At 40.0% G+C, this 25,595-nt stretch overlaps 1 protein-coding gene across 1 annotated transcript in view; it reads right to left on the bottom strand.

Annotated features, from left to right (window-relative positions):
- FHIT (fragile histidine triad diadenosine triphosphatase) overlaps positions 1-24,032 on the bottom strand; it is a 1,513,705-nt gene extending 1,489,673 nt beyond the window's left edge. Inside the window, exon 1 of the mRNA XM_031935191.1 lies at positions 23,872-24,032. The gene's annotated coding sequence lies outside the window, so the exon portion shown is untranslated. The remainder of the gene's footprint in view (positions 1-23,871) is intronic.
- Between the last annotated feature and the right edge of the window lie 1,563 nt (positions 24,033-25,595).

The raw sequence follows: 25,595 nt of genomic DNA, 5'->3' as shown, positions 1-25,595 counted from the left end.
GTTCAGTAAGCAAGTGGTATGAGCCAGACACTGAAATGGGTAGAATGCTGAAAACAAGTAGAATGCTGAAAACAGACACAGCCCCTGCCCTCTTAGAGTTTACAGTCTAGGATAAAGGACAAATATTAACAAGCAATTGAGATTAATATAATGAAGCCTGAAAAAAAAAAAAGTAGAAGGTACTAAGAGAGCTTACAATATAAGAACTAACCAAGTCTTTCAGGTCAGTAAAGGTTTCTCTGAGGAAAAGACATTTAAGTTAAGGTCAGAAGTATTAGAGCAGCCAGATAAGAGGGGAGAGAGAAGAGTGACAAGCGGAAGACTTTTCTCCTGAAAATGTTTCCTTTCAAAGAAACCATTAAGGCAAAGGCCTCAGGACTCAGTAGAAAGTATAATGGAGTAAATGATGCCATTGAGTCCACCAATGGGAGTTATTACCTTTTCCTTATTTCAATCCCTAGTTTAGAAAATTAATTTAAAAATTTTTTTTAAAACATTAGTATACCTCTGTCCTATCTTGCCACATAAGGGCAAAAGTTAATCATAATCACATTTTCTTGCTGATCTAAATATTAAGGTAGATTTTACTTTAAAAATATCTAATTTATCTTGACTATACTGGTTAAAACCCATGGGTTATTTTTTAAAATATGTTTTGACAGCAGTGAAACTTGCAGCACATACAATACCAAGAGCATAAATTTGGTCAGGGTATAAGTACATGAAAATTAACATAAGCAGGTGGTAAATGTGATTTATAAAAAAACAAAAAAAGACTGTGCCAACTACATGCCACAATGGGTGGAAATAAAGAAGAAAGAGCTTCTTTTTCTCTAATATTTGGTCATGAAAATTCTGATTTGTTCTTGCAGAAAATTGTTTTTGGATCATTATTCATCTCTCTTACAGCATAGAACTTTTTTCCATGGGATCAACAAATTGGAATGGAGAGGAAAAACCGGATATATTCATGAGTATGTTTGCCCTTTCTACTAAACCCCTGAGTGTGATGTTCGGATTATTTTCTTTCCAAACTCAAAATCAATTCCCAGAATCCAAAATCAATAAAAATTGTACTAGCAAAACTGAGGGTTGAATTTGGCCTAAAAACTCAGAGACTGAGTAGGGCTACTAATACAGGGAGAGGTTTTTAAAAAATGTCTTTAGTTATTAATCACCAGCAATGACTTTAGCAGCTGCTCTAAAGTAAACACAATCTACAGCTACTTTAAAGCAATATAGTGTACAAACCACAAGAATTAACATTCTACTGTGTGAAAGGTGGCAGAACATGCCATCCCAAAATATACCACATTGGCATAAGAATTATTTTCAAGCTAAAGGCACTTATAAAAAATAATTAAAAAAAAAAAAAAACGGAGGTGCAAGAAGGGAATTCTGACCCTCTTCTTTTTCTTCATAAAAGCAAGAGCTAAAATCCCTGTATGGAAAATATTCTTCTTACACCAGAAGGAAAGTAACATTCTTATCATCAAGGGTGGAACATTGAGACCAAGAGAATTCTGTACAAACAAACATTATTAAACTAGCTCTTATTTTCCTCATCACTTCTCCACCCAGTTAAATATTCTGGCCCAAGCCCCTTTGCCTTGTCACATCTTCACAGGTTACTACCCTTTACCCAATTACATATAAAAGTGTTCAATTCTAACTTCATCTTTGGGTCTTCATTTCCTTATGAGGGCTCCCATGTCACAAAAAAACTTATATTAATAAATTTGTATGCTTTTCTCCTATTAATCTGCCTTATATCAATTTAATTTTTAAGCCCAGCCAAAAACCCTAAGAAGGTAAAGGTGAAATTTTGCTTCCCCCACATCTGTTACTTAGGTCTTATCTAGAGTTCAACCTGAAAGGCATATTTTAGGAGGAATATTGGCCAAATTGGAAAATACCTCCAAGAGGGCAACTAGAATGGTGAGAGGTTCTGAACTTCACAAAAGCAACCCGGGGATATTCAGCCTGGAGAAAAGTAATGGGAGACAGCAAAACTACCTTCATATATTCGATGCCTCACTCATCAATAAAGCCATTCTGTTTTACTGAGCACTTCCTCTATACAAGGTACCATACAAGGCAAAGAAGATACAGCACTGAGCGAGAAAGCCAGTCTTTTCTTATCATGCATAAGGGAAAATGGATTTTCTCTGTGTCACCTCACAAGATATTGTATAGTAGAGCAGAGCACAGATTCTGGAATCACAGCACTAGTGTAAAAACCTGTACTGGGTTGAATGCCACTCCCCAACCCTCCAATATGTCTGCATCAAATCCCTGGAATCTGCAAGTGTTACTTTATTAGGAAAAAAAAGTCTTTGCAAATGTAATTAAGAATCTTGAGATAAGATCATACTGGATTGTCTGGGTGAGCTCTAAATATAATGATCAGTGTCCTTACAAAAGAAAGGCAGATGGAGACAGACAGGAGAGAAGAAGATACAGAAGAGAAGGCCAAATGAAGCAAACAGTTATGTGGCTGCAAGCCAAGAATGCTTGGGGCCACCAGAAGCTGGAAGAGGCAAGGAAGGATTCTCCCCTAGAGCCTGTTGAGGGAGTATGGCCCTGCCAACACCTTGATTTTGGACTTCTGTACTCCAGTACTGTGAGGAAATAAATTTCTGTTGTTTTAAGCCACCAAATTTGTAGCAATTGGTTACAGTAGCTCTAGGAAACTAATATAACTCCCAATTACTTAGCTAGCTGTAGTACCTTACTAGCTGTGTTACCCAGTGCTAATAACTCTAGCCCTCTGAGAACCAGGCCCTCATTAGGAAACTGGAGACAACAGAAATACTCATTTCACAGGTCAGAGATTAAGGAGGTATGTCAAGTGTGCAGCACAGGGCCTGGAACAAAGTAAGTTTTCAGTACATAATACTGTCACTATTAATGGGTTCAGATTTACTGGAAAGCATGTGTAGACCTTAGAACAACATATCAACAGGTGTAATAACAGCTGATTTACGCAGTAGGGATCTCTCTACTGTTAAATACATGTAAGTAGAGACCAGATACATTGTTTTCCAGAAATACTGGAGAAGGGACGTTTATATTGTTCAGGAGGCTGGAATAAACATCCACTAGCCTTCCTTCTAGATCAATCCAGTAACCATTTCTTCTTGGTGCATCGGGTCAAGATCCTTAGGCAGTTTAACCCAGTAAGGGAACTGAGGTATACACAGAGTTTGGCTGCCACCTTAACAAGTCCCTTCCCCTCGCTGTACCCTGTTGTCTTTAGCTATAAAAAATAAGCAAATTCTGATCATGTCTTAGTATTTCCAACTTGACAATGCCAAAACACAATGAGAAAGACTTGGATCACTGAGGTAGTTTGGGTAGTTGTCCCCCCAAATCTCATGTTAAATTGTAATTCCCAGTGTTAAAGGTGGAGCCTAGTGAGAGGTAATTGGATGACGGGGGTGGATTTTTCATGAATGGTTTAGCACTATCCTCTTGGTGCTGTCCTCATAACAGTGAGTGAGTTCTTGTGAGATCTGGTTGTACAAAAGTGTATGGCACCTCCCCTTACTATCCTCTTGCTCCTGCTCTTGCCATATGACATGACTGCTCCCATTTTGTCTTCTGCCAAGAGTAAAAGCTCCCCGAAGCCTCCCCAAAAACCGAGCAGATGCCAGCACCATCCTTGTACAGCCTGAAGATCTGTGAGCCAACTAAATGTCTATTCTTTATAAATTAGTGAGTCTCCAGTATTTCTTTATAGCAATGCAATAATGGCCTAATACCATCACACACTTAAATTTTCTGATTCTCAGAAATGAAGCAATTAGACTAGAGTAAGGATCGCTAAGGACCAGTTGACAAACCAGGACCAAACCATAATATTGTTTTTAACCAATACCTAGCAAAATTAGAAAAATTTAAAAAATAATAATTGTTTAAATCTCTTTGCTTGGCAGAATTAAAAGTTGGCAATCTTACATCAGCTCCTGTCGTATCTCACTTCCTCATTCAAAAATTATGTTTACAGCCTCTGAAATCCAGCCTGGCCAACATGGCGAAACCCTGTCTCTACAAAAAAAAACAAAAAACAAAAATTAGCCGGACACCATGGTGTACACCTGTAATCCCAGCTTCTTGGGAGGCTGAGGCACGAGAATCGCTTGAACCAGGGAGGTGAAGGTTGCAGTGAGGTGAGATCTTGCCACTGCACTTCAGCCTGAGGGACAGAGCAAGACCTTGTCTCAAAAGAAAAAAGAAAAAACGTATTCCATAAACATACAAGGGAGCCAGCACTCTGTGAGATGAAATTCGTTAAAAGGTCTGTGGGTCATAATTCCCATATATGCCCACCATCCCTTGGAGGAGGAGGGGTTGGCTCTCTACCTAAACTAGAAGATAAAACTCTCTCACAATCAAAGCTAAGGGAGGACCAGGGAGGTCTTCAAGAGGAGAAACCTACCTTTGAAATTCTCTCCCTTCTTAGAAGATTCAGAATATTTCAGATACTACCAAGTATGCCCTGGGAGGCAGTCAAAATGTGTAGTAGGCCAGACCACAGGACTAGGAAATTAAGATACAGCTGCCTGCTCCTATTAGGCCTAGCAGCAGGGCCAGAATATGAAGGTTCACTTGGGCCCAGTTTGGCTGAAAAGACACAGGCTTCAAATAAGACTAGACAGGAGAACAGGTAAATAAATAGAATATTCACATAATGGAACATTATATAGCAGTCAAACCAAATAAAGCAAGGTACAGAACAATGTGTATTGTACAATATTTTTATATAAGAAAGGAAGGAAAATAACCTACATAATATTTGCCTGTGTGCTAATAAAAGTGGCTACCTTAAGGGAGATGGGTACAAAGATGAGGGTATGAGAAGAGGAGCAAGAACAAAATTTCACTTTATACCTTTTTATATTGTTTTGTAAGAATAAAGAGCTAAAAGATTATAACTCTCATTGCTGGTGTTAGTGACACATTTGCAGAGGGCAATTTGGTAGTATACATCAAGGTCTTTAAAACTGGCATATCCCTAGACCCAGAAATTCAACTTTTGAAAGGAAGTTATCTAAGAAAATAATAAGAGATTTGTGTACACACATACACATTCACTGCAGAATTATTTATCATAGTAAAAAAAAACTGTTTTAATCTACATGTAAAATAATAGAGAACAAGTGAAGGAAATTATGGACCATCTAAACAATTCAGTAATATGCAATTGTCTAAGACTATACTGTAAAACATATACTGTAGAATACTCAGTGGCATAGAAAAGTATTCATAGTATATTTTTTAAATCATTCATTAATTTTTCAGTAAATTCTTTAGAGCATCTACCAAGTACTAGACACTGAGCTAAATGCTGATTAAAAAGGCCAGTTACAAAACAGTATATAAACGGGCAATCCCATTTTTTGTGCATTTCTGCATTTATAACTAGACTAGAAGGATAGCCACCAATGTGAGAGTAGTGATTACCTGAGTGGCAAGATTATGGGTGAAATATATTTTCTAAAATGAAATATATTTTCTATTATCTCTGCAATATGAGAAAAAAGCACTACTTTTTTAATCAGGCTAACAACTCCCAGGATCAAGAATGTGTCTCATTCATCTCTCTGTTCTCTCACCTCCTCCTGACTCCCTGAATACAAACATGATGCTTGCTTCAGCTGCAGCAATTCTGTGGCTATTATGGTAAGACCAAGAACTACAAGATACACTCCCCTTGACTTCTCTGAGCTGCTGAATCAAAACCAAAGCCAGCCATTTCTAGACTTCGTTTTATGTGGAAGAAACAAACCTCTATTCTTTTTAAGCAGGTTACTTGCAGCTGAAAGCATTTGAAGCTGACATAGTAACCCATTAAATAAAACATGACACATTAAGGCCAGTATAGGTAACCCAACACGTTTCTTTGATCAACCAGCAGAAACTGAAGACTGATGTGGTTAATTGCCCCACTAGCTTCTGGCTCTATATTCTCTTCTCTGAAGCTCCTGGGAAGTAGAGCCCAGGAGAAGTTGTTAGTGAGGATTCTAGGTTCACAGGGGAGCACTGCTTGCAGCAAAGAAACACCAGGCAGCTACTCCTACAGCTTTACAACATGGCCCAGCATTCCCACTCCTGGAAATGTCTCCTAAGAAAAAAGTCATGAATGTGATTATGCATACATGCAAATACATCAGAAAAAACAGTGGGGAAAATCTATACGTTGACCAAATGGGATAGATTAAAAAATAATGTCATGTTCTAACAGTGGAGTACTCTGTAGACATTAATGCCATGGGAAAATGCATACAATATATTGATGAATGAAAACAAAACAAAACTATATGTAAAGTATTACCCAAATTTAGAAAAATGTGTCCATTTTCTGTTAGAAAACTAACAGAACAAATATATGCATGCAATAAAAACAATGGAAAAAAAGTATACACTGAAAGATTGATAGTGCTATCACAAATGGGTGAAATGCAATGTTATTTTATTTTTTGAGCATTTCTATACTTTTTTAAATCTTCCAAATTTATTTTCTTATGCAGTTGATATGAAAATTTCTTCTAAATAGCACCTTCTTACAGAATATTCTGGGCCCTCTGACCAAGATGTTCAACTGATCCACACCAACTTTGTCTAATACCTGCCTGCAGATCCAATGGACTTAAAAAGAAACAATTTATTTTTGTGTTTTAAAAATAGACATGACAACAGCTGCAAGCTAAGCTACAGAAAATGATAAAGAAATTTTTTTTCTAAATAAATTTGCATTGTATAAATGCAGTACATTTTCTTTAATTCCATAAGGTTTTGATACTGCTACTTTGAGAAAAATACTGATGTTTCCTTAAATAAGTCTTATTTGTATTGAAATTCATCCCCTCACTTGAAATGGAATGATCTTGAAAACAAAAAAAAGAATGTTAATTTGCTATGTCATTGATAAAAAGCAAGTCCTTTTATATCCTTGTCCTTATCCATTAGACTTCATTTTACAGAAAAGGTAGCTATCAGGTAGGTCTGACCTTTTTGCCACCTAAGGACATTAGCTATTATAGCTCAAGCTCCCTAGCCGGATGGCCTGGGTCCATATCTTAGGCCCACCACTTGCCAACTGAGTGTCCTTGAGCCTTTGTTTAACCTCTCTGAGCTTCAGTTTTCTCATATGTAAAACAAGGATAATACAAGTATCGACTCTATAGAGTTGTTATGAGGATGAAATACAAAAATCTACACAAAGATCTTAGTTCGCTGCCTGGCCATAGTAATCTAATTAAAAAAAAAAAAAAAAAAAAGTAAGGTCTCTTTTAACTTGCTTTCAATTTTTATGTGCAGATAGATCATGAACCTGAAATTTTAGGTTTTAAAGAGGCCCAAGCATCCTGGTTTAAGAACCTATGTTGGAAAAATTAGCTGGGCGCGGTGGTGCGCGCCTATAGTTCCAGCTACTTGGGAGGCTGAGACAGAAGAATCGCTTGAAACCAGGAGGCGGAGGATGCAGTGAGCTGAGATTGCACCACTGCACTCCAGCCTGGATGACAGAGCGAGACTCCATCTCAAAAAAAAAGAACCCATGTTGGATACAGATACTTGACTTTTAAACGCAGATTCAGTGTCATTTACTTAACTTTTCCTATGATAAATGAGATGTTTAGGGAAAATGTTAGGTTTTTTTAGACCACTGGAAATTGACTTCAGCATGTGTGTTAGAGAACACATTCACCTTGTCCTGTCCAGTGCTTTCACAAAAAGCAAGGTATTGTGACCAATAATAAAATCATAGCTAAAATAATCACTAACATGTCATTAGTGCTTAATATGTACCAGAAAGTGCCCTATGTGTTTTCATGTATTATCTCATTTAATCCTCACAACTAACCAGTGAGGTAAGTTCTCTTACTATCCCCATTTTTAGATAAGAAAACTGTGGTATAAAGTGCCAGGAAAATGCTAAGTCAAGATATAAACATAGTGTATAACAATATACTATATTTACTATATTTATATATTAAAACAATAATATAATAATATATTTTGTGATAATATATAGTATATTATATATGTTATATAATAAAATATAAATATAGAAATATAATAAAATATAAATATAGAAATATAAACATATATTATTGTTATATAAATATAGTATTTAGTAATAATAACACAGCATCATTATTCAATCCCTGTGACCTACCAAATGCAGCTTTAGATGCTTTCCCAGTGACATCTCTTGTGTTGACAACAGTCTTGCACTATTCTCATTTAATGGATGAGGAAACCAAGAACTTAAATGTGTTACCTAAGATGAGCTACAGCTCTGACTGGTTCCAAAGTCAGCCACTCCAGAATTACCCTTCTGCAGAGGGCAGGGAAAAGGGCTCATCAGGTCCCTGAAGCACTCTACCCAGGTCACAGAATGTTGGAGAGGAATAGGACTTCAGAATGATCAGATCCAAGCCCTCACTTTACAGACGTGGAAAGGGAGGCCCAGAGAAAAGAGACGTGCGTAAGGCAGTGGGAGAGCCAGAACTAAAACCCGGGTCTCCCAACTGCCAGTTGACATAATGAAGCCATCTCATGTTGAGTCAGCTATCTCAGGCACTGTGAAAGCAGGAAAGAAAAGCCTGACAGCTTCAGAGTGATGGCAGTAGACTGTCCTCCCTCCCTCTGCTCCCTCCTGACCCTGGGACTGCTGCACATACTTCCTGGCCCATTCAGAGCAGCAGCAACATGACCTGAGAAGAGAGGCTCTTCAGGAGAGAACCCACAATGAAGACAGGAAGCACCCATGCCCTTACATGATCTACCTAGGGCCCATTTCCAATAGAATCCTCCTGAAATAGAATTAGAGATCAATGGAGATGGAGGGTTGCCTCAGACACATGTGGGTCTCTTTTGTAGACACACAACACAACCTAAATCTTTGAGAACATGATCTGACTCAATAAATTACCTGCATTTTTTTCTGATTAAATGTACATCCATCTTAGTTTGTATACTGGATAAAAATAAACCAACTCATACAGAAAGTTTTTTAAAAATAGAGTTTTGGGGTGTTTAATTAAAAATGCTTGCAGTATTATGTAATTCTTGAAATACAACAGTTGTTTACTCTGCTTTGATTTCTAAGCTTTCCTTTGATGACAAATATTAATATTTATCGTTTTTCTGATGTTGGACTAATGAGAATCTTAAGTGTTTATGAGAAGGCATTTAAATATTACAGTACTACAGATATGTTTGTTTTCTGATTTATATTCCTGTCTTTAACATCAACCAGGATTTATTTTTTTGTGCTGAATCCTGGGTTGTTCTTCATCAACATTTTCAGTAAACTTTACATAGCCAGAACTGATGATTTCTACATTTATTTGATGGTCAAAGTGAATATGAAACTTCACCAAATAACATAGTCCTATGGGAAAGATTTAGTTATGATTTATAAAGTAAAACCTGGCATGCATGTGTAACTGCTAGCAGGAATAGAGTAACATTCCAAGTTTAATGACACTCCTCTCAGGTCATACTTATTGAGTGCTGAGTATGTGTCAGGCACTGTGTAGAACATAATTGAAATCAATGATTTCACTTGATTTTCACAACAGCTCTAAGAGCTAGGTAGTATTATCATCTCCATTTTACAGAAAAGTGAGGCTCAGAGAGGTTGAGTACTTCACTCAAGATGACACAGCAAATGAAAGGCAAAGCCAGAAATGAGTTCTCAGGGTCAGATAATGGGCTCTTATTTATAGGTTCCTCTCTCAAGAGTCCCTCCTTGACTCCCCAGCATTTGAATAATCTTATTCTCTACGAAGTATAAACAACTCATCTGCAGGGAGCAACAGTCTTCAGGACAACCCAGACTTTCAGATCTTGATAGCTATGATGAGTCACACCTCATTTTGTCTATCATAGGCCATGCATTGTTCTAGGCATGGAGACAGAGCAATGAACAGCACCAACAATTGTCCCTGCCCTCATAGTGCTATCTTCCTAGAGAGGGAAGATAGATAACATTAACACAATAAACAAAGCATTCTCCCCATTACGGGGAAGAAACGGGAGGCTATGCAAATTCAGAGAAATGGTAAAAGGGGATGAAGTCTGCAGTTTCTGTAGATTTCACTTGCCTATACTCCCCGTGCAGCCAAGACTCAGCTAACCAGAGAAATGACTTACAATCAGTAATGGAAGATGGCCCAGAAGTAGTGTGGTACAGTGCAAAATCCAACACTGAATTCTCAGTTAGGGACCTGACATAAATCACTCACCCTGCATAAGGACTAGGCGCAGGGGAGACGGCCGTCAGCAAAACAGCCACTACCACTGCCCTTCATAGAGCTTACAGTCCAAAAGAAAGAGAAGCATTGATTAAAAATCAAAGGTTAAATAAAAGCTGTAAAAAGTATAAGAAGGAAGCAAAAGACACAGGAGCTAATTTATAGGAAACTAAGAAAGGTCAACATTCTGCCAATTGCATTGTCTGTGACCCACACCAAGTCATTTCTCCTCTTTACAGCCAGTTTTTCAAATATGCAAATAAAGGAGAGTGGACTAGATGGATCCAACCAGCTTCTTTCAAGCTCTTTTTAAAAAATCTTTTGAAGCCATGATTCTAACATATAAAAATTATGTATCTCCTCTTCTTTCCACCAATTAATAGATTCCAAACTGTTCCTTCTTCTTCAGTCCCTTTCATTGTGTTCATCTGCCTGACTACTGCTAGGGCTTTGTTCTTGATTTTCACTGCCAGGTGGCAGAGAAGTCAAATCAGGCGGGATATGGACCTGATACCGCATTAGGGGGCAGAAGTGGGTATCGCAGATGCTCTGATCAGAACCTAGTGAAAGAAATGAGAAGGAATCGGGTTATACAAATGGAACCTAGGGTCCGGAGAGTGTTTTAACAGGGAACAAATTAGGCTGCGGACATAGTAGGCATTAGAGAAGCATCAGCCAGGATTGTAACTCATGTTCTGGCCAAAGGGAGGGGAAAAAAAGTCTAGAAGTAGGTGCTCAGTGAAGAAGCAGATGAGTGGAAAAGAGGTCTGGATCCAACCACGATACTGAGATCCAGGGACAGGAGCATTACCCATGGGAAAAAAATCCAAATTCCATACTTTGACTTCAAGGCCCTGTGTGGCCTGGGCCCTATCTATACAGCCAATTCATCTGATGTCAGTCTCCCTTGCCCTCTCTATGGTTCAGCCACAGGGGCCTTCTTTTCTCCCTTTGATGGTGTTAAGCTCTTTCCCACCTTAAGGCCTTGGTATAGGCTATTCCTTCTGCCTGGAACCCCATTCTATTAATACCAGCTCTTCATATGGCCAGCTGCCTCTCATCCTTTACTTAGGTCTCTGCTCAATTCTCAGCTCTTCCTCTCTGGCCATTTTATCTCAATGGTTACTCATCCCTCTTACTATCACAGTATCTTATACTCTTCCTTCTTGTACTTGGCATCTTATTGTTACAGGTGTTTGCCTATGTGTTATCTGTCCCCTTCACTAGACTCCATGAGGGCAGTGCTGATATTTTATATAGATCATCCCATTTAATTCATAACAATCTATGAAGTAGGTACCATTATGTCCATTTTAGAAAGAGAAATAAAACTGCAGACAAAAACAACTTGCCATATATATATGTGTGTGTGTGTGTGTGTACATATGTGTGTGTGTGTGTATATATATATATAAATTCTAAACAATACTACTCATTACGTTAAAACAGAATGGCAACTTAGTAGAAGCCACAAAAATCTAAAATCTTTTTATTCCAAGTGTGGCCCACGGACCAGCAGCATATACATCACCTGGCACCTTGTTGGAAATGCAAACACTTCTGGCCTCACCAGGACCCATGCATATAGTTCCAGCAGTCCTCGACCCATAGGAGTTGGATCCAGCTGTTCCATCTGCACCAGGAAGCCAAACACAGCTAACTCCTCTAGGCCAGGGAAACCTTGGCCTGTTGTCTTGTGGAAGTTCAAGAGGTTAGAGGAAGCCTTAGCTTAGAGGAAGCTTCATCCCCTGCTCAGAGGAGCCAAGAGACGGCCTCAGCTGTAGATTTTTCTGAAGCTTCCTGGCCTTGTTTTTATCCACTAAGCTGGCAGAACCCAGCAAATGGGCTTTCAAATTACAGTGGCCACCTGTTGTTTTTGTATCCCTAGTGTCACATCCCTCTTCTGAAGGTATCAGCATCTCTCGTTAATCAGGGCCTTTCTGTGTGTACAGCCTTGCAAGCTTTGCACAGCACAACTCCAGGGGGCACCAGTCACATATACTCTGGTATGAATGGTGGCCTCTGATGCTGAGAATGTGGCAGGCCTGCCCCACTTCCTCTGGGTGAATCTCTCCTCTCCAGGGGTGGGCATTTGTGCCACACCTGGCCACTCACAGTACCCCCTCCCACTGGCTATAGAAACAATTTCAAGTGGTAGGCATATGGCCCAAGCTATAACTCCTTCAATCTGCTGTGAATTTTGAGGTATTATGAGCAAATAGATATATTTCAGCCCATACAACTGAGTCTCTCTAAACTTGATGGAAAAAATCTGGGATCTTTAAGGTAACATGTTATATCTGATTATTAAGATGGGAATTTAAGGTACCTTGCCTTCGAATGGAAATTTACATATCCAATTACAGTGCCCCCTTCTTGACATAATTTTAACCCATCGGGAGTGCTTTCTAACCAGTAGTTCTTGGCCCTGGCTACAAGTTAGACTCACTAGAGCAGGTCTCGTCCAGATCACTTAAATTGGGAAAGGTTGGTGGCACAGGTCTTGGTACCTCAATTTCAGCTGCACTAGAGTCTGACTACTATCTAAGGTGTCCCAAAGTGGCATCTGGTATGCTACCAGGCAGGCTAACAAAGTGGTAGACTACATCCAGTGAAAATTAGACCTGCCACTTTCTGATGATGTAGTTACTGACAGGCAGAGACTAATTTTATTTACACAAGTGGCTGTAAAACAAAAAATATTCCTCTCTCTCTCCACCCCGCCATTTTTTGTTATTCTACCTCTCCCACACTCTCTGCATTTGTTTTACCTCCCTCTTGCCTCTCCTGCTCTCCCTTGGATTTCTTGCCAGGATCATTCCTACAAGAGATTGAACTGGAATCGCTAGTACTCCAGGATTAAAACAATCTTATTCTAAGCAAGTTCCAACCCTTCCCTCCGCCTGTCCTCAAGGCTCCAAATGCATAGGTAAACTCGTGCTTCTGGGCACAGCTTAAACGTCTACTGACACAACCAAGCAGGTACCACCCTTCAGTTAATGTGGAGTCCAAAGGCAGCAGTGAGTTTTGTGTTTTGCTTTGTTTTTTCAAAACTAAGACATGGGAAGAAGACTTCTCAGAATATAAAAATTTTGTTCTTACCACATTCCACAGACTTCAGTGATTAAATAACTATAGACTGTATGCTCCTCCAGCCTGGTCTAACTAAAATATGCATGCATTAAACCTTGCGAGGGAGTACTGATACTTCAACATTATCTATGATGGTTTCTAACCCAGTAGCTGTGAGTCTGAGAAACTGCAAAATATACTGAATTTTAATAGAATTCTGATTGTTAATAAAAAGAGGTAAATCCATAATAAAGGACACTAATAAACACATAAAAAGACTCAGAAAGGGTCTTTAAGTTCCAGAATCCTGTCAATGAATATCTTTTGTGAGCTTCTTAACCAGTTTCTCAATTTTCTCTTCTATTCCCACTTATTCATCATTAAAAGAAAACACTGGCATACATACAAAATACTCCTAAAATACGTAGTTTTTAACTGAATTTAACACTCTGGTAAAAACACTGTTTTTCCCACCCTTTCTCTTTTTCTCTTTATGGAGTCAACAGACTAGAAAAGTAAGGCTACTACATTGTGAAATAACCTCCTGGTGGGCACAAAGGTTCAGGAAATGCTAAAAAATGAAATTATGGTGCTGGGTAATACATATTCAAGCCAAGAATGTTCGTGGACCCTTGATTTAAGAGTTTAAATATAAATATAAATACTCAAATACAACTGCATGCATTTTCTATGACAGGCAAAAACAACTTTCCAAAGGAAAGGGTCTGAAAGGGGACCAGAATATGCTACCCCAAAATATGCCAGTTTGGCATAAGGGTTATTTGAGTTGAAGGCAATTAAGAACAGCAGATTCAGAAAAAACAACAAAAAAAAGAAAAAGAAAAAGAAACACCTCTGCCCTCCTCCATCTATCTAAAAGCAGGGCATAGATTTTCCTTTGTAAAGGAACATTTTCTATAAATAAAAGTGTTCCCCTTTCCCTACCAGAGAGAATTCTTACCTGCATAAACAAACCTTACTAAACAACCTTCATTTACCATACATTTTCCTAGTCATTTTTTCACAGTTTGTCCCCCTACCCCAGAAGCCCAAATCCCCTTATCCTTTTGTAACCACCCAATAGGTTCATTTTGCCTGCTGCCCAGATAGAGTCAGTTTATCTAGACAGAGGAATTGCAACAGAGAAAGAATTTAATTCACGCAGAGCTGGCTGAACAGGAGACCAGAGTTTTATTATTACTGAGATCAGTCTCCCTGGAACATTTCAGAGACTGGGATTTATTAAGGATAATTTGGTGGGTAGGGGGGCCAGGTAGTGGGGAGTGCTGATTGGTCGAATTGGAGATGAAATCACAGGGAGTCAAAGCTGTCCTCCTGTGCTGAGTCAGTTCCTGCATGGGGGCACAAGACCAAATGAGCCAGTTTATCAATCCAGGTGGTGCCATATGACCCATCAAGCGCAAGGCTGGAAAAATATCTCCAGCACCAACCTTAGGTTTTGATATTATCCCCAAGAGCAACTGGGGAGGTTTAGAATCTTGTGGCCTCTAGTTGCATGACTCCTAAAGCATAATTTCTAAACTTGTGGATAATTTGTTAGTCCTAGGGGGTTTGGGAAAGGGTTGTTAACATCTTTGTTCCAAAGTTAAACTATAAACTAAGATCCTCCTAAAGTTAGTTTGGTCTATGCGCAGGAATGAACGAGGACAGCTTGGAGGTTAGAAGCAAGTTAGATGCGGTTAGGTCAGATCTCTTTCACCATCATAATTTTTGCAAAGGAGGTTTCACTTTGTCTAGTTTCTTCTCCACATAATATATAAGCTCCCAGACCTAACCACCTCTTATAGAGTCTTCACTTCTTTTTTATGAAGACCTCTGTATGCATATGTAATAAATGATTTCTCCTGTTAATCTGTCTTTTGTCAGTTTACTTTTCAGTGCCCCAGGAGCAGAGTCTAAGAAAGAGAAAGAATGCTTTTCTTTTTTCCTCCCTCACAATCACTACATTTATGGAATATCAAGAAAATTAAAGGTATGTAATCAAATTAGCTTAATTATTCTTCTGCCTTGACATGGAGTTGGGGGAGGATGGGGATAGGAAGAAAACTTTATAATAGGCAGCCTTTCTAGAAGTGGTTCATTTCAATGGTTCATTTCAAGCTACTCAATTAGAATGTAAGAATATCACCAGTAAAAGTGAGTGGTATTTTATCTGAACAATTGTTTAAACCTGTTCAATAACACCACCACAGATCATGAAAGCATGTCACTGAGTTTCTTTGGAACACAGTTTTAATGGAATTATAGCCCCCCACAACACCCCCAGCTATGAGGAATGAGGTAAACTAAGTACAGGACGAGAAGCACAACCTGAAATTTGATATAAGGAAAACCCTTAGATAAGCACAGCAAGAGATACCAGGAGGGTGGGGGAGAAAGAGTGTCCCTGACAGTTAATCTCAAAGATAACTAGTGCACAATTTATAGTAAGTTCATCAAATTCCATGACAGCTTTGTGAAGCTGCTTTTCTTTCAACCCCAAAGGCTTCAAAATGCTACTTTCTAGATATTTCATTCCCCACTCAGACCTTTTACCTACTGGATTATACCCGATTCATTCCACGATGCTGTGTTATTAGAATCAGTGGCTTTCAATCTTAAATGCGCTTTAGAATCAGCTGCAAATCATTCCACAATGCTGTGTTATTAGAATCAGTGGTTTTCAATCCTAAATGCACTTTAGAATCAGCTGGGAAATGTAAATAATAAACAAACAAAAGAAAACACACAAACAAAAAAAACACCTGCTCCCCTCCCCACTCTTATTTCAGTTATCTGGATGGGACCAGCCCCAGTGATTCTAACTTACAGCCAGGTCTGAGAGCCACTAGTTGGAAAGCAATCCAAACAAATTAAAATTACATAATGAAGGAATAAACTTACATTAGGAGGCCAGGTACCTCGAATTCTCATTTTAATAATCAGATATAATGTGTTCATATAAGGACCCCAGATTTTGTCCATCAAATTTAGAAAGACTAAATTGCATGGGCTGAAATATATCTATTTGCCCATGCTGGGGTTCAGGACATACTACCCCCAAATATTGTAAGCTGAAGGAATTTGAGATGACAGCAGAAGCCGGAAGGTCAGAGGTCACTCTCTGACCTTCCTTCTGCCCTTCTCCTCTGAAGCAGGTCATAAAACCCAGGAAGAATTATCTGGCCTTCTCCTGAAGCAGGTCTAAGACCCTCCTGTGAAAGGTTTCTCACGTCCCATACCTGGAGTAAAAGAACATCCTTATCTCTGAAGACAAAGGGTTACAGAGAATCTGAACAAACAGGTCTTGCTACATTTCCTCCCATTATTAGCTCATACTTCCTTATTCAATCATACTTCTACACAACTATCTACTTCTTCATCAAATCTAGCATAAAAAATACACAGGTTTACCAGTTTTGGGGGTCTTCATTTCATTATGAAGAATCCCATGTCACATAAAACTTACGTTAAATAAATCTGTGTGCTTTTCTCTCTTTAATCTGTCTTTTGTTACAGGGGACTCAACCAAGAACCTGAGGGTGAGGAAAAGATACTTCTCCTCCCCTGACCCCACAATACTCCAACTTTTACAGAGGATTGAAGAAATTCCAAACATCATATGATAGAGGTAAGTAAAAACAGTAGAATTAAAGGTGATCTAGTCCTCTTAGTATTCAAAATATGATAAACAAGGAAACATAGAGCAGGATGCATCAACTTGTGTTTTTTATTGATAGTGATAAAAACAAAATCATTAGCTACCATTCATGGAGTACCAGTTACCGTGGTAAGCACTTTCAATGGGTTACCTCACTGAAAACAAAAAACATCCCTCTGCAATAGAAATTATCACTCGCATTTCACAGATGAGGAAATTGAGGCTCAGAGAAATTTGGACAGTTTCCCCAGAGTCACACACATAGAAAGTGGCAGAACCAAGATTAAAGTCTAGGTCTTTTGCTCTATAGAGTCCATTCTCTTAACTACATCCTCTGTCACCTAGACCACTGAAGAGTCTCGCAAGTACTTACTACTCAAAGGATGATCCACGGACCAGCAGCATCAGTCTGTTAGAAATACTGAATCTCTGATCCTTTCCAGGTCTTTAATTAAACCAGAATCTGCATTTTAAGATCAGCAGGAGACTTGTATGCACATTAAAATTAAAGAAGCACAAGCATACATACTTTTCCCACATCAACTATTACCTCAGATAAATTCATTACCCATAATGCATCCATGCATCCATACTTTTTAAAAACTGATTTACTTTGTTTTGAGATGTGTATCCACTGTGGAATGGCTAAATCAAGCTAATTAATATGCATTACCTCAAATACTTATTTATTTGTGGTGAGAATGTCAGAGGTGTTTGAACCAGAGCAACCCTATCTTCAGTAGGGGCTGGGTAAAATAAGGCTGAGATCTGCTAGGCTGCTTTCCCAGGAGGTTAAGGCATTCCTAGTCACAAGATAAGATAGAAGGTTGGCACAAGATACAGGTAATAAAGACCTTGCTGATAAAACAGGTTGCAGTAGAGAAGTTGGCTAAAACCCCCCAAAACCAAAATGGCGCCGAGAGTGACCTCTGGTCATCCTCACTGCTCTACTCCCTCCAGCGCCATGACAGCTTAGAAATGCCATGGGGCAATGTCAGAAAGTTACCCTATATGGTCTAAAAAGAGGAGTTATGAATAATCCATGCCTTGTTTAGCATATCATCAAGAAATAACCATAAAAATGGGAAACCAGTCACCCTCAGGACTGCTCCGTCTATGGAGTAGCCATGCTTTTATTCCTTTACTTTCTTAATAAACTTGCTTTCACTTTACTCTATGGACTTGCCCTGAATTCTTTCTTGCATAAGATTCAAGAACCCTCTCTTGGGGTCTGGATCGAGACCCCTTTCTGGGAACAAGAACACTTAAAGTCTATACTCTTAGTAATCTTCAATAATACAATACATTGCTATACAACCATACTTTCATGAAAACAAATCCAATAATTTCATTTCCCCATTTAAGGCCATTAAACAGTTTCCTAAATGCCCTTGGAATAAGGTCAAAATGCAGGTAACCAAACTCTGCATAATATTACTCAGGCTCACCATTCTCAGCAAACTAACGCAGGAACAGAAAAGCAAACACCACATGTTCTCACTCATAAGTGGGAGTTGAATAATGAGAACACATGGACACAGGGAGGGGAACATCACACACCAGGGCCTGTTGGGGGGTGGGGGGCAAGGGGAAGGAAAGCATTCGGACAAATACCTAATACGTGCGGGGCTTAAAACCTAGATGACAGATTGACAGGTGCAGCAAACCACCATGGCATATGTATACCTATGTAACAAACCTGTACATTCTGCACATGTATCCCAGAACTTAAAGTAAAATTTAAAAAAAGAAAAATATCCTCATGAGGATGTGGAGAAATAGGAACACTTTTACACTGTTGATGGGATTGTAAACTAGTTCAACCATTATGGAAAACAGTATGGCAATTCCTCAAGGATCTAGAACTAGATGTACCATATGACCCAGCTATCCCACTACTGGGTATATACCCAAAGGATTATAAATCATGCTGCTATAAAGACACATGCACACGTATGTTTATTGCGGCACTATTCACAATAGCAAAGACTTGGAATCAACCCAAATGTCCATCTGTGACAGACTGGATTAAGAAAATGTGGCACATATACACCATGGAATACTATGTAGCCATAAAAAAAGATGAATTTGAGTCTTTTGTAGGGACATGGATGCAGCTGGAAACCATCATTCTTAGCAAACTATCACAAGAACAGAAAACCAAACACCGCATGTTCTCACTCATAGGTGGGAACTGAACAATGAGATCACTTGGACTCGGGAAGGGGAACATCACACACTGGGGCCTATCATGGGGAGGGGAGAGGGGGGAGGGATTGCATTGGGAGTTATACCTGATGTAAATGATGAATTGATGGGTGCTGACGAGTTGATGGGTGCAGCACACCAACATGGCACAAGTATACATATGTAACAAACCTGCACGTTATGCACATGTACCCTAGAACTTAAAGTATAATAAAAAATAAATAAATAAATAAAGTTGTTGAGAAAAAATGGGCAAATGATGAAATATTAAATAAACTCCATGGAGACTGAAAAAAAAAACAAACAAAAAAAAAAAGAAAAATAAATCTATTACTCAGGCTCACCTCTGCAGCCTTATTCTCTCCACCTCCTCCAGCCATTGATTTTCATACCCTAGGCAAACAGACCTTCTTTCTGCTCATCAAATCCCAACATTTCCTCCCTCCCTCCCTCTCTTCCTCCCTTGTACTAGGTTCTTCCCTGCCGAGAATATACCCTCATTCACCCCATCACTGCCTCCCTGCCAACCCCATTTACTGCTCTCACCAGAGCAGATGCAGTGCCTGGCACAGAGTTAGGAGCAAGATAAATGTGCTGAATAAAAACATGTTTAGGATACTGAGGGCCTCCGCTGTTTCCTTTGTCCGTCTCCTCTGCTGTTGCTGTGATCCTCATTCCTGTTTCTCCTTCCCTGTATCACTTCTTTTCAGTAACTCACCTCCTTATCAGTAACCTCATGGCTACTGAAGTTGTCAGCTTTAGAAAGAAGCACTGCCACATCCCCATGGTCATTGCCCCAGGATTATTCACCAGCTTAATGACGACTGCCTCACGCTAACCCTGAGGCTCCTGGGATAGGCCCACTCCTGTCTAGAGACGGACAGAAGTTCCCACTGACAGAAACAGACTGCTTTTAAATCAAAGATTTAATATATAGGTGGAACCATATATCAGGGACCTCTCAGCAGGCAGTACCGAGCCAAAAACTTCACTATCTCTCTGCCCACACAAGAGAGTATCACTGTGCTGACAAGACAGGTTATCAAGAGCTGTGAGGAACTTCATATTTTAAATGTGATGACCAAGTGTGCTACTCTAAGAAAACAAGTGGCAAACAAATCCTTTTATAATATAAATATCTGCCTTAAGTTTTAAATCTTGAGGAAATGTGAATTTTCATATATCAGGCTTACAATAACAAAAATAAGAGCTATTATATTTATCTATTGACTGCAAGCTGTTAAGAGCCTGACAACATGCTCAAAGCTTTGAACACACTTTCTTCTTCATCATCACTGTGAGGTAGAAATGCTTATTATCCCTATTTTAAGAGAGAAAACCAAGGGCTAAGTAACTTGTCTAAAAGGCACAGCTGGGAATTAAATCATAGGTCCTCTGACAACCCCTCTACTGCTTCTCTGCTATGTCTTACTATTTGGATCACTTTCTCATCTGAGAAGTCACAGATGTGGACATTCCCAAAGAGACAACCCCTTGGAGAATGACCTCAAAGGCTGAGATTTTTCCCTGCAATGTACATGTTGAAAGCAAAGTAACCTCCTACATCTTATGTTTCAAAGCTGCACTTCTACATTAAAAGAGTAAACAGATTCAGTGAAAAGATGTGGGAACAGGGTGCTTATGAATGCAATGCCACAAGTACTTTTTCAGTGTCTACTGGTGGTCAGGCACTGTGCTGGAAGATGAATGATCAGACTATCAGTTGGGAGAGTGTGGGGGTGGGGGCATGGGGTGACGAGGAGAACTTCTCAAATAGACTGTTTCAGGAATGTTTAGCCAACAATTCATAAAACTGTTACCTTATTACCCAACTATATGGAAACCATCTTTCAGAAGAGACCAGAGTTACCTGCCATATTATCTGTGAATATATAATTGAAAAGGCCAATATGTCTTCCAAAATGGAAGTCACAACTTGTTAGATTTCTGATTGTTCATATTAGAGGGTCAGATTTTAACATGTGAATGCAAACATAGTGTCAGAATTTGTTCTCAAGTGTCTGAAAGAACAAAAGAGAAAAGAGTAATGGGAGACAAAACCAGACTAATTTCCAAAATGGAAACAGAGCATGTCGAAGTTGCATGAATACACAAATAAAGATGGGGACACAAAAACATTTCCTAAAGGATTCTATCAAAGGCTGCAGGAAAAAGGCCAAGACAGGGATACCAAATAGAAAAGCATAAGCCTGAAAAGGTTATCCATACTACTGTGAGGACTCCAGAAACCTGCCTTCTTGCAGAAATAGGATGCTTTTGACATGAGGGCATGAGATGAAGATTGCAGACTACTTTATACCACTCTCCTCATTTATAAAATAAGAGTTAGATTAGATGATTTATAAGGTCCTTCCAGTTCGAATGCATTAAGTCCTTATCATCTATGTGGTCCCTGCACGTTAACAGAGATGACCATATAAAGAAGCTCAAAACATATTTGTTGAATTCATAAAATATTACAACCTTACCAATAATAAGATACTTTACAACAATTGGTCCTGGTCTGTGGCCTTGAAAGAACAAATTACAGGAGAAACAATCATCTACAAAGCTACACATCTGCTGTTCCTGCTAGCTGACTGCTGGTGGAATGAAAATAACCTTGGACTTGAAAATAAGATGCTTGGTTCTAGTCTCATCTCTGACACAAACCAACTGTGTGTGTGACCTTGGGCAAACTGCTTTACCACCTGGGTCAGTTTCCTCATCTCTAAAATAAAGGTATTCTACAACGATATACAGCTAGCATTTGTGGAACCTTTATTATAGGCCAAGAAGTGTTCCAAGATTTTTGCATTAGAATTAAATTATCTCAAAGGTTTTTGCAGCTCAAACGTTTAGTGTCTAACTACAGAGGCAACATGGTATAATGAAAATATTAAAAATTCTGTAACCAGAAAGGTTGGACTCTCCCTTGGCTCTGTAAGGTAGGGTCTTTCTCTAAGCAGACATTGTTAAGCCGAAGGGCTTACAGTCTCAGTCCTTTTATTCACCAGTATTGTAACTTGAACAAGTTACTTAGCTTTCCTAGCCTTAGTTTTCTAATCTGTAAAGTTAATATAAAAATGGTTCTCACTCTCATATAGCTTTTAAGAGGATTAAATCATATCATACATATTTTATTGAATATATATTTTATTGCCAGCTGTGTAATCATGGGCTATCTTCTCAAGTTTTTTCTCATATACAAATGGGAAATGTAATATTAAAAAGAGATCATGTGAACATGTTCTAAATGGTCGAGTGTTAGTGGTTTTGAAAGCATGTACATTAATACTTGGAACACTGTATACAACAATCTCATATTTAATACTTAGAACAGCATATGCAATCAGTAACAACACACACACACACACAACCCTAGACTTCTTTCTTTACTAAACATCTCTAGTCCAGGTTGCAGCAGGTGGACAGAGGCCGGCAGCCATGAACGCAGGTCCACATGGGAGTTGTAGTTCCGAGTCAAGCGGCTGCTCTACAGAACGTCTAGAAGCGAGACTTCATCTCCCAGGAGACATCTCGCCGGGCAAAATGGCACGCCACGAGGTGGCGTACCTGCCCGACGAGAAACAAGGGGCGGGACTGCAACTCCCAGGAGCCTCCGCTGCCCAGGCCTCCGGCCGCAGGCTTAAGCCAAGGCTTAACATCAGATGCGAGTAGGGACCGCCCTTGGTAGTCTGGGCCCGGCCTGGGTCAGAACCTTTCTAAAACAACTACTGTGGGTATTTTCCACTGGTCCCAGCACATTTCTGAGAGACCAGAATAATAACAGCAATAAATCTGCAAGTGGTAAACTTTCACAAGCATGACCTCAATTTAGATTTCGGCTTCAGGCAGCATCCTTGGGCCACTTGACCTGGGAGCATTGGGCTCCTTATTTCCCAGATAAGCGCTGTGAGTGGCTGTTCCAAGGTAGCACAGCGAGGGCAGAATTTAAGCTTACAGAGAAATCTGCAGATGCATCTCAAGTTCCACTAACCTGCCTCCTTCACCCCGCCACCCCCAACTTGGATATACCTTTAAAATCCCCCCTTTGACGCTAAAAATAAAAACAACAAACCATAAAATAGGTGTAAGAAAGTCCGACCAAGTACCGACGAATTCTCCCACAACAATAAATTCGATGCCTTTTTGTCTGTTTGTGATATAGTAATGTAAAATTATCTCCCAAAATGCTGCCTTCTCTGTACTCCGGTTTGCTACTGTCCTGCGCACGTGTTCAGCAACCCCGTAGGAGAACCCAGAGCTGCTTGTTTAACACAGACCTGTTGGGACGGATTTTCGCTACTTGTCTATGAAACTGACGAACCATCCCAAAACGGCGGGTGCCGACCACACCCCCAGAGCCAAGAGCTGTGGCGTTCCCGGAACTGCTGGCGTGGCCCCGTGCCTCAGTTTCCCCACGTATAAATACAGTGGAGGAGGCACGGGTTAGGGCTGGGGTCGGTGCTTGGGAATTAGGGGGCCCGAGTCCCCACCCTGAGACCCTCGTGGGGCGGAAGAGTCCTCGGGACAGAAGCCCACCGCCCCGTGAGCGGCGCCGGCCCCCCTGGGCTCCGGGGTGATGACCAGACGCGCGTGGAAACCCAGACCCGCGCCCCAGAAACACTATTCCACTTGGGCTTGTCTCCCCGCCCCTACCTTCCAGGATGTTGGCAGCTGGGAATGAAAGGCAGAGGGAGGGAGCGCGGGGCCGGAGCGCCGCCTGGGAGTGTGCCCACTGGGTGGCCGCCTGAGGGACCCAGGAACAGAGGGCAAAAAGTCCTGTGACGGGACAGAGCGGAGCGGGGACTGCAATTCCCAGAAGACCCAACGGTAGGGGCGGGACACAAGATGGCCGCTTGTCTGGGGACAGGAGCGGAGGCCAATACGCGCAGAGCATGCGCCTAAGCCGGGCCAATTGAAAGCCATAGTGACAGTAACCCAGATTCAGGGGCGGGAAACACTGACCACGGAAGACAAGTTAAGGTGAGAATCCCCTTAGAAGGGGGTTTTGGGCATAAGTCGCACAATGTTTAGCTTTTTCTAACTAGAAAAAGAAACATGATTCTTTTCACGTGTAATGAAAGGCTGTACCGCACTTTTGCTTTCTTCCTTACTCCCAAAACGCGTTTAACTTATCCCTTCACGACTCCCCACTGACTGGATTTCTTTTCACTTCATTTCCCCACTCTGGATCTTTCTGAATTCCTGAAGCCTTTTTTTCTTTATGTGTCCCTCAGAAACACAGACTGGCAGTCCCTGGCTTGATCCATCAAATGATGTGGTCATTTACGACTACGCTCAGCCCTCCCTGGCATCCTAACAAAATTGCACCACATGCGCCCCTTCCCTTTTCCTTTCTGTCTTTTCTGTGCTGTTTTTCTTCTTAGCACTTGTCGTTACGAAGCATTGTATAAAATTTACCTATTTATCTTTTTTACCATCTTACTTTCTCACTAGAATGCAAGATCCATGCAGATGTGGATTTTTGTTTTGGTCACTGTAGTCTTTCTAGCACCTAGAAAAGTGCCCAGCACATAGTAAATACACCGTATTTTCAATAATTGAACGAAATCCAGTGTGACCTTTCTCCTCTAGTCTCCCTTTCTCTGGTGCAGATGAATTCAACCCATCTCTGACCACCATGGTTCCTTGTGCTTGCTCCGTTTTTTAATCCAAAATCCTTATTGATGTAGTATGTGCCAAATGCCATGTGGGTGCTGGAGAAATCATTGATTCAGACCCAATTCCTAACCTCAAAATGCTCTGAGTCTAGTGACATATGAAAAGTAAACTTAATTTTGCAATAAATGCAATTACAAATTGCAGAACACCTAAGTAATTTTCACAAGGTCATGCAGCTCCTAAGTAGGGACTAGATTCCTGCCTCAGACTCTTGCCATTACATAAGGAAAAACAAAGAGTAGTTACTCTAAAACAAACACTAAGATAGGTCCCCATTTTCCTTAGCGCCATTTCCTTTCTCTATCTCTAACTTTTTTCTTTGTCCTGATTCATTACATGCAGGCGATTACATCAAGTCTTAGATCTCTCATCATTTCTGATATTTGAATCCCACGGAGAGTAGTATGGTGTCCTACAAAGTGTCCTGGTGTGAAATTCTGATGTCCTTGGAAGCTTGAGTCTCAGAGAATGTCACACTGGATTATAGTTCATCACACAGACACCATGACCACATAAAATATTATCAAATTGTGAGTAACAAAGTGAAATTGAAAAAAATTATAGTTAAAACAGCAGGAATGTGATCAATATATGTACAGACTGATTTTGTGCATAGAGATTAAAACCCCTGTTCAGGCTTCCTAGCCTAATCTTATGTCAATTTGGGGTCATTTCCTGTAATACAATTCTTTGTTCTT

The sequence above is a fragment of the Piliocolobus tephrosceles genome, chromosome 2 (assembly GCF_002776525.5).
Source record: "Piliocolobus tephrosceles isolate RC106 chromosome 2, ASM277652v3, whole genome shotgun sequence".
Classification (NCBI taxonomy): domain Eukaryota; kingdom Metazoa; phylum Chordata; class Mammalia; order Primates; family Cercopithecidae; genus Piliocolobus; species Piliocolobus tephrosceles.
Note: the sequence above shows the minus strand (reverse complement) of the source record. Positions and strands in the feature narration are given on the sequence as shown.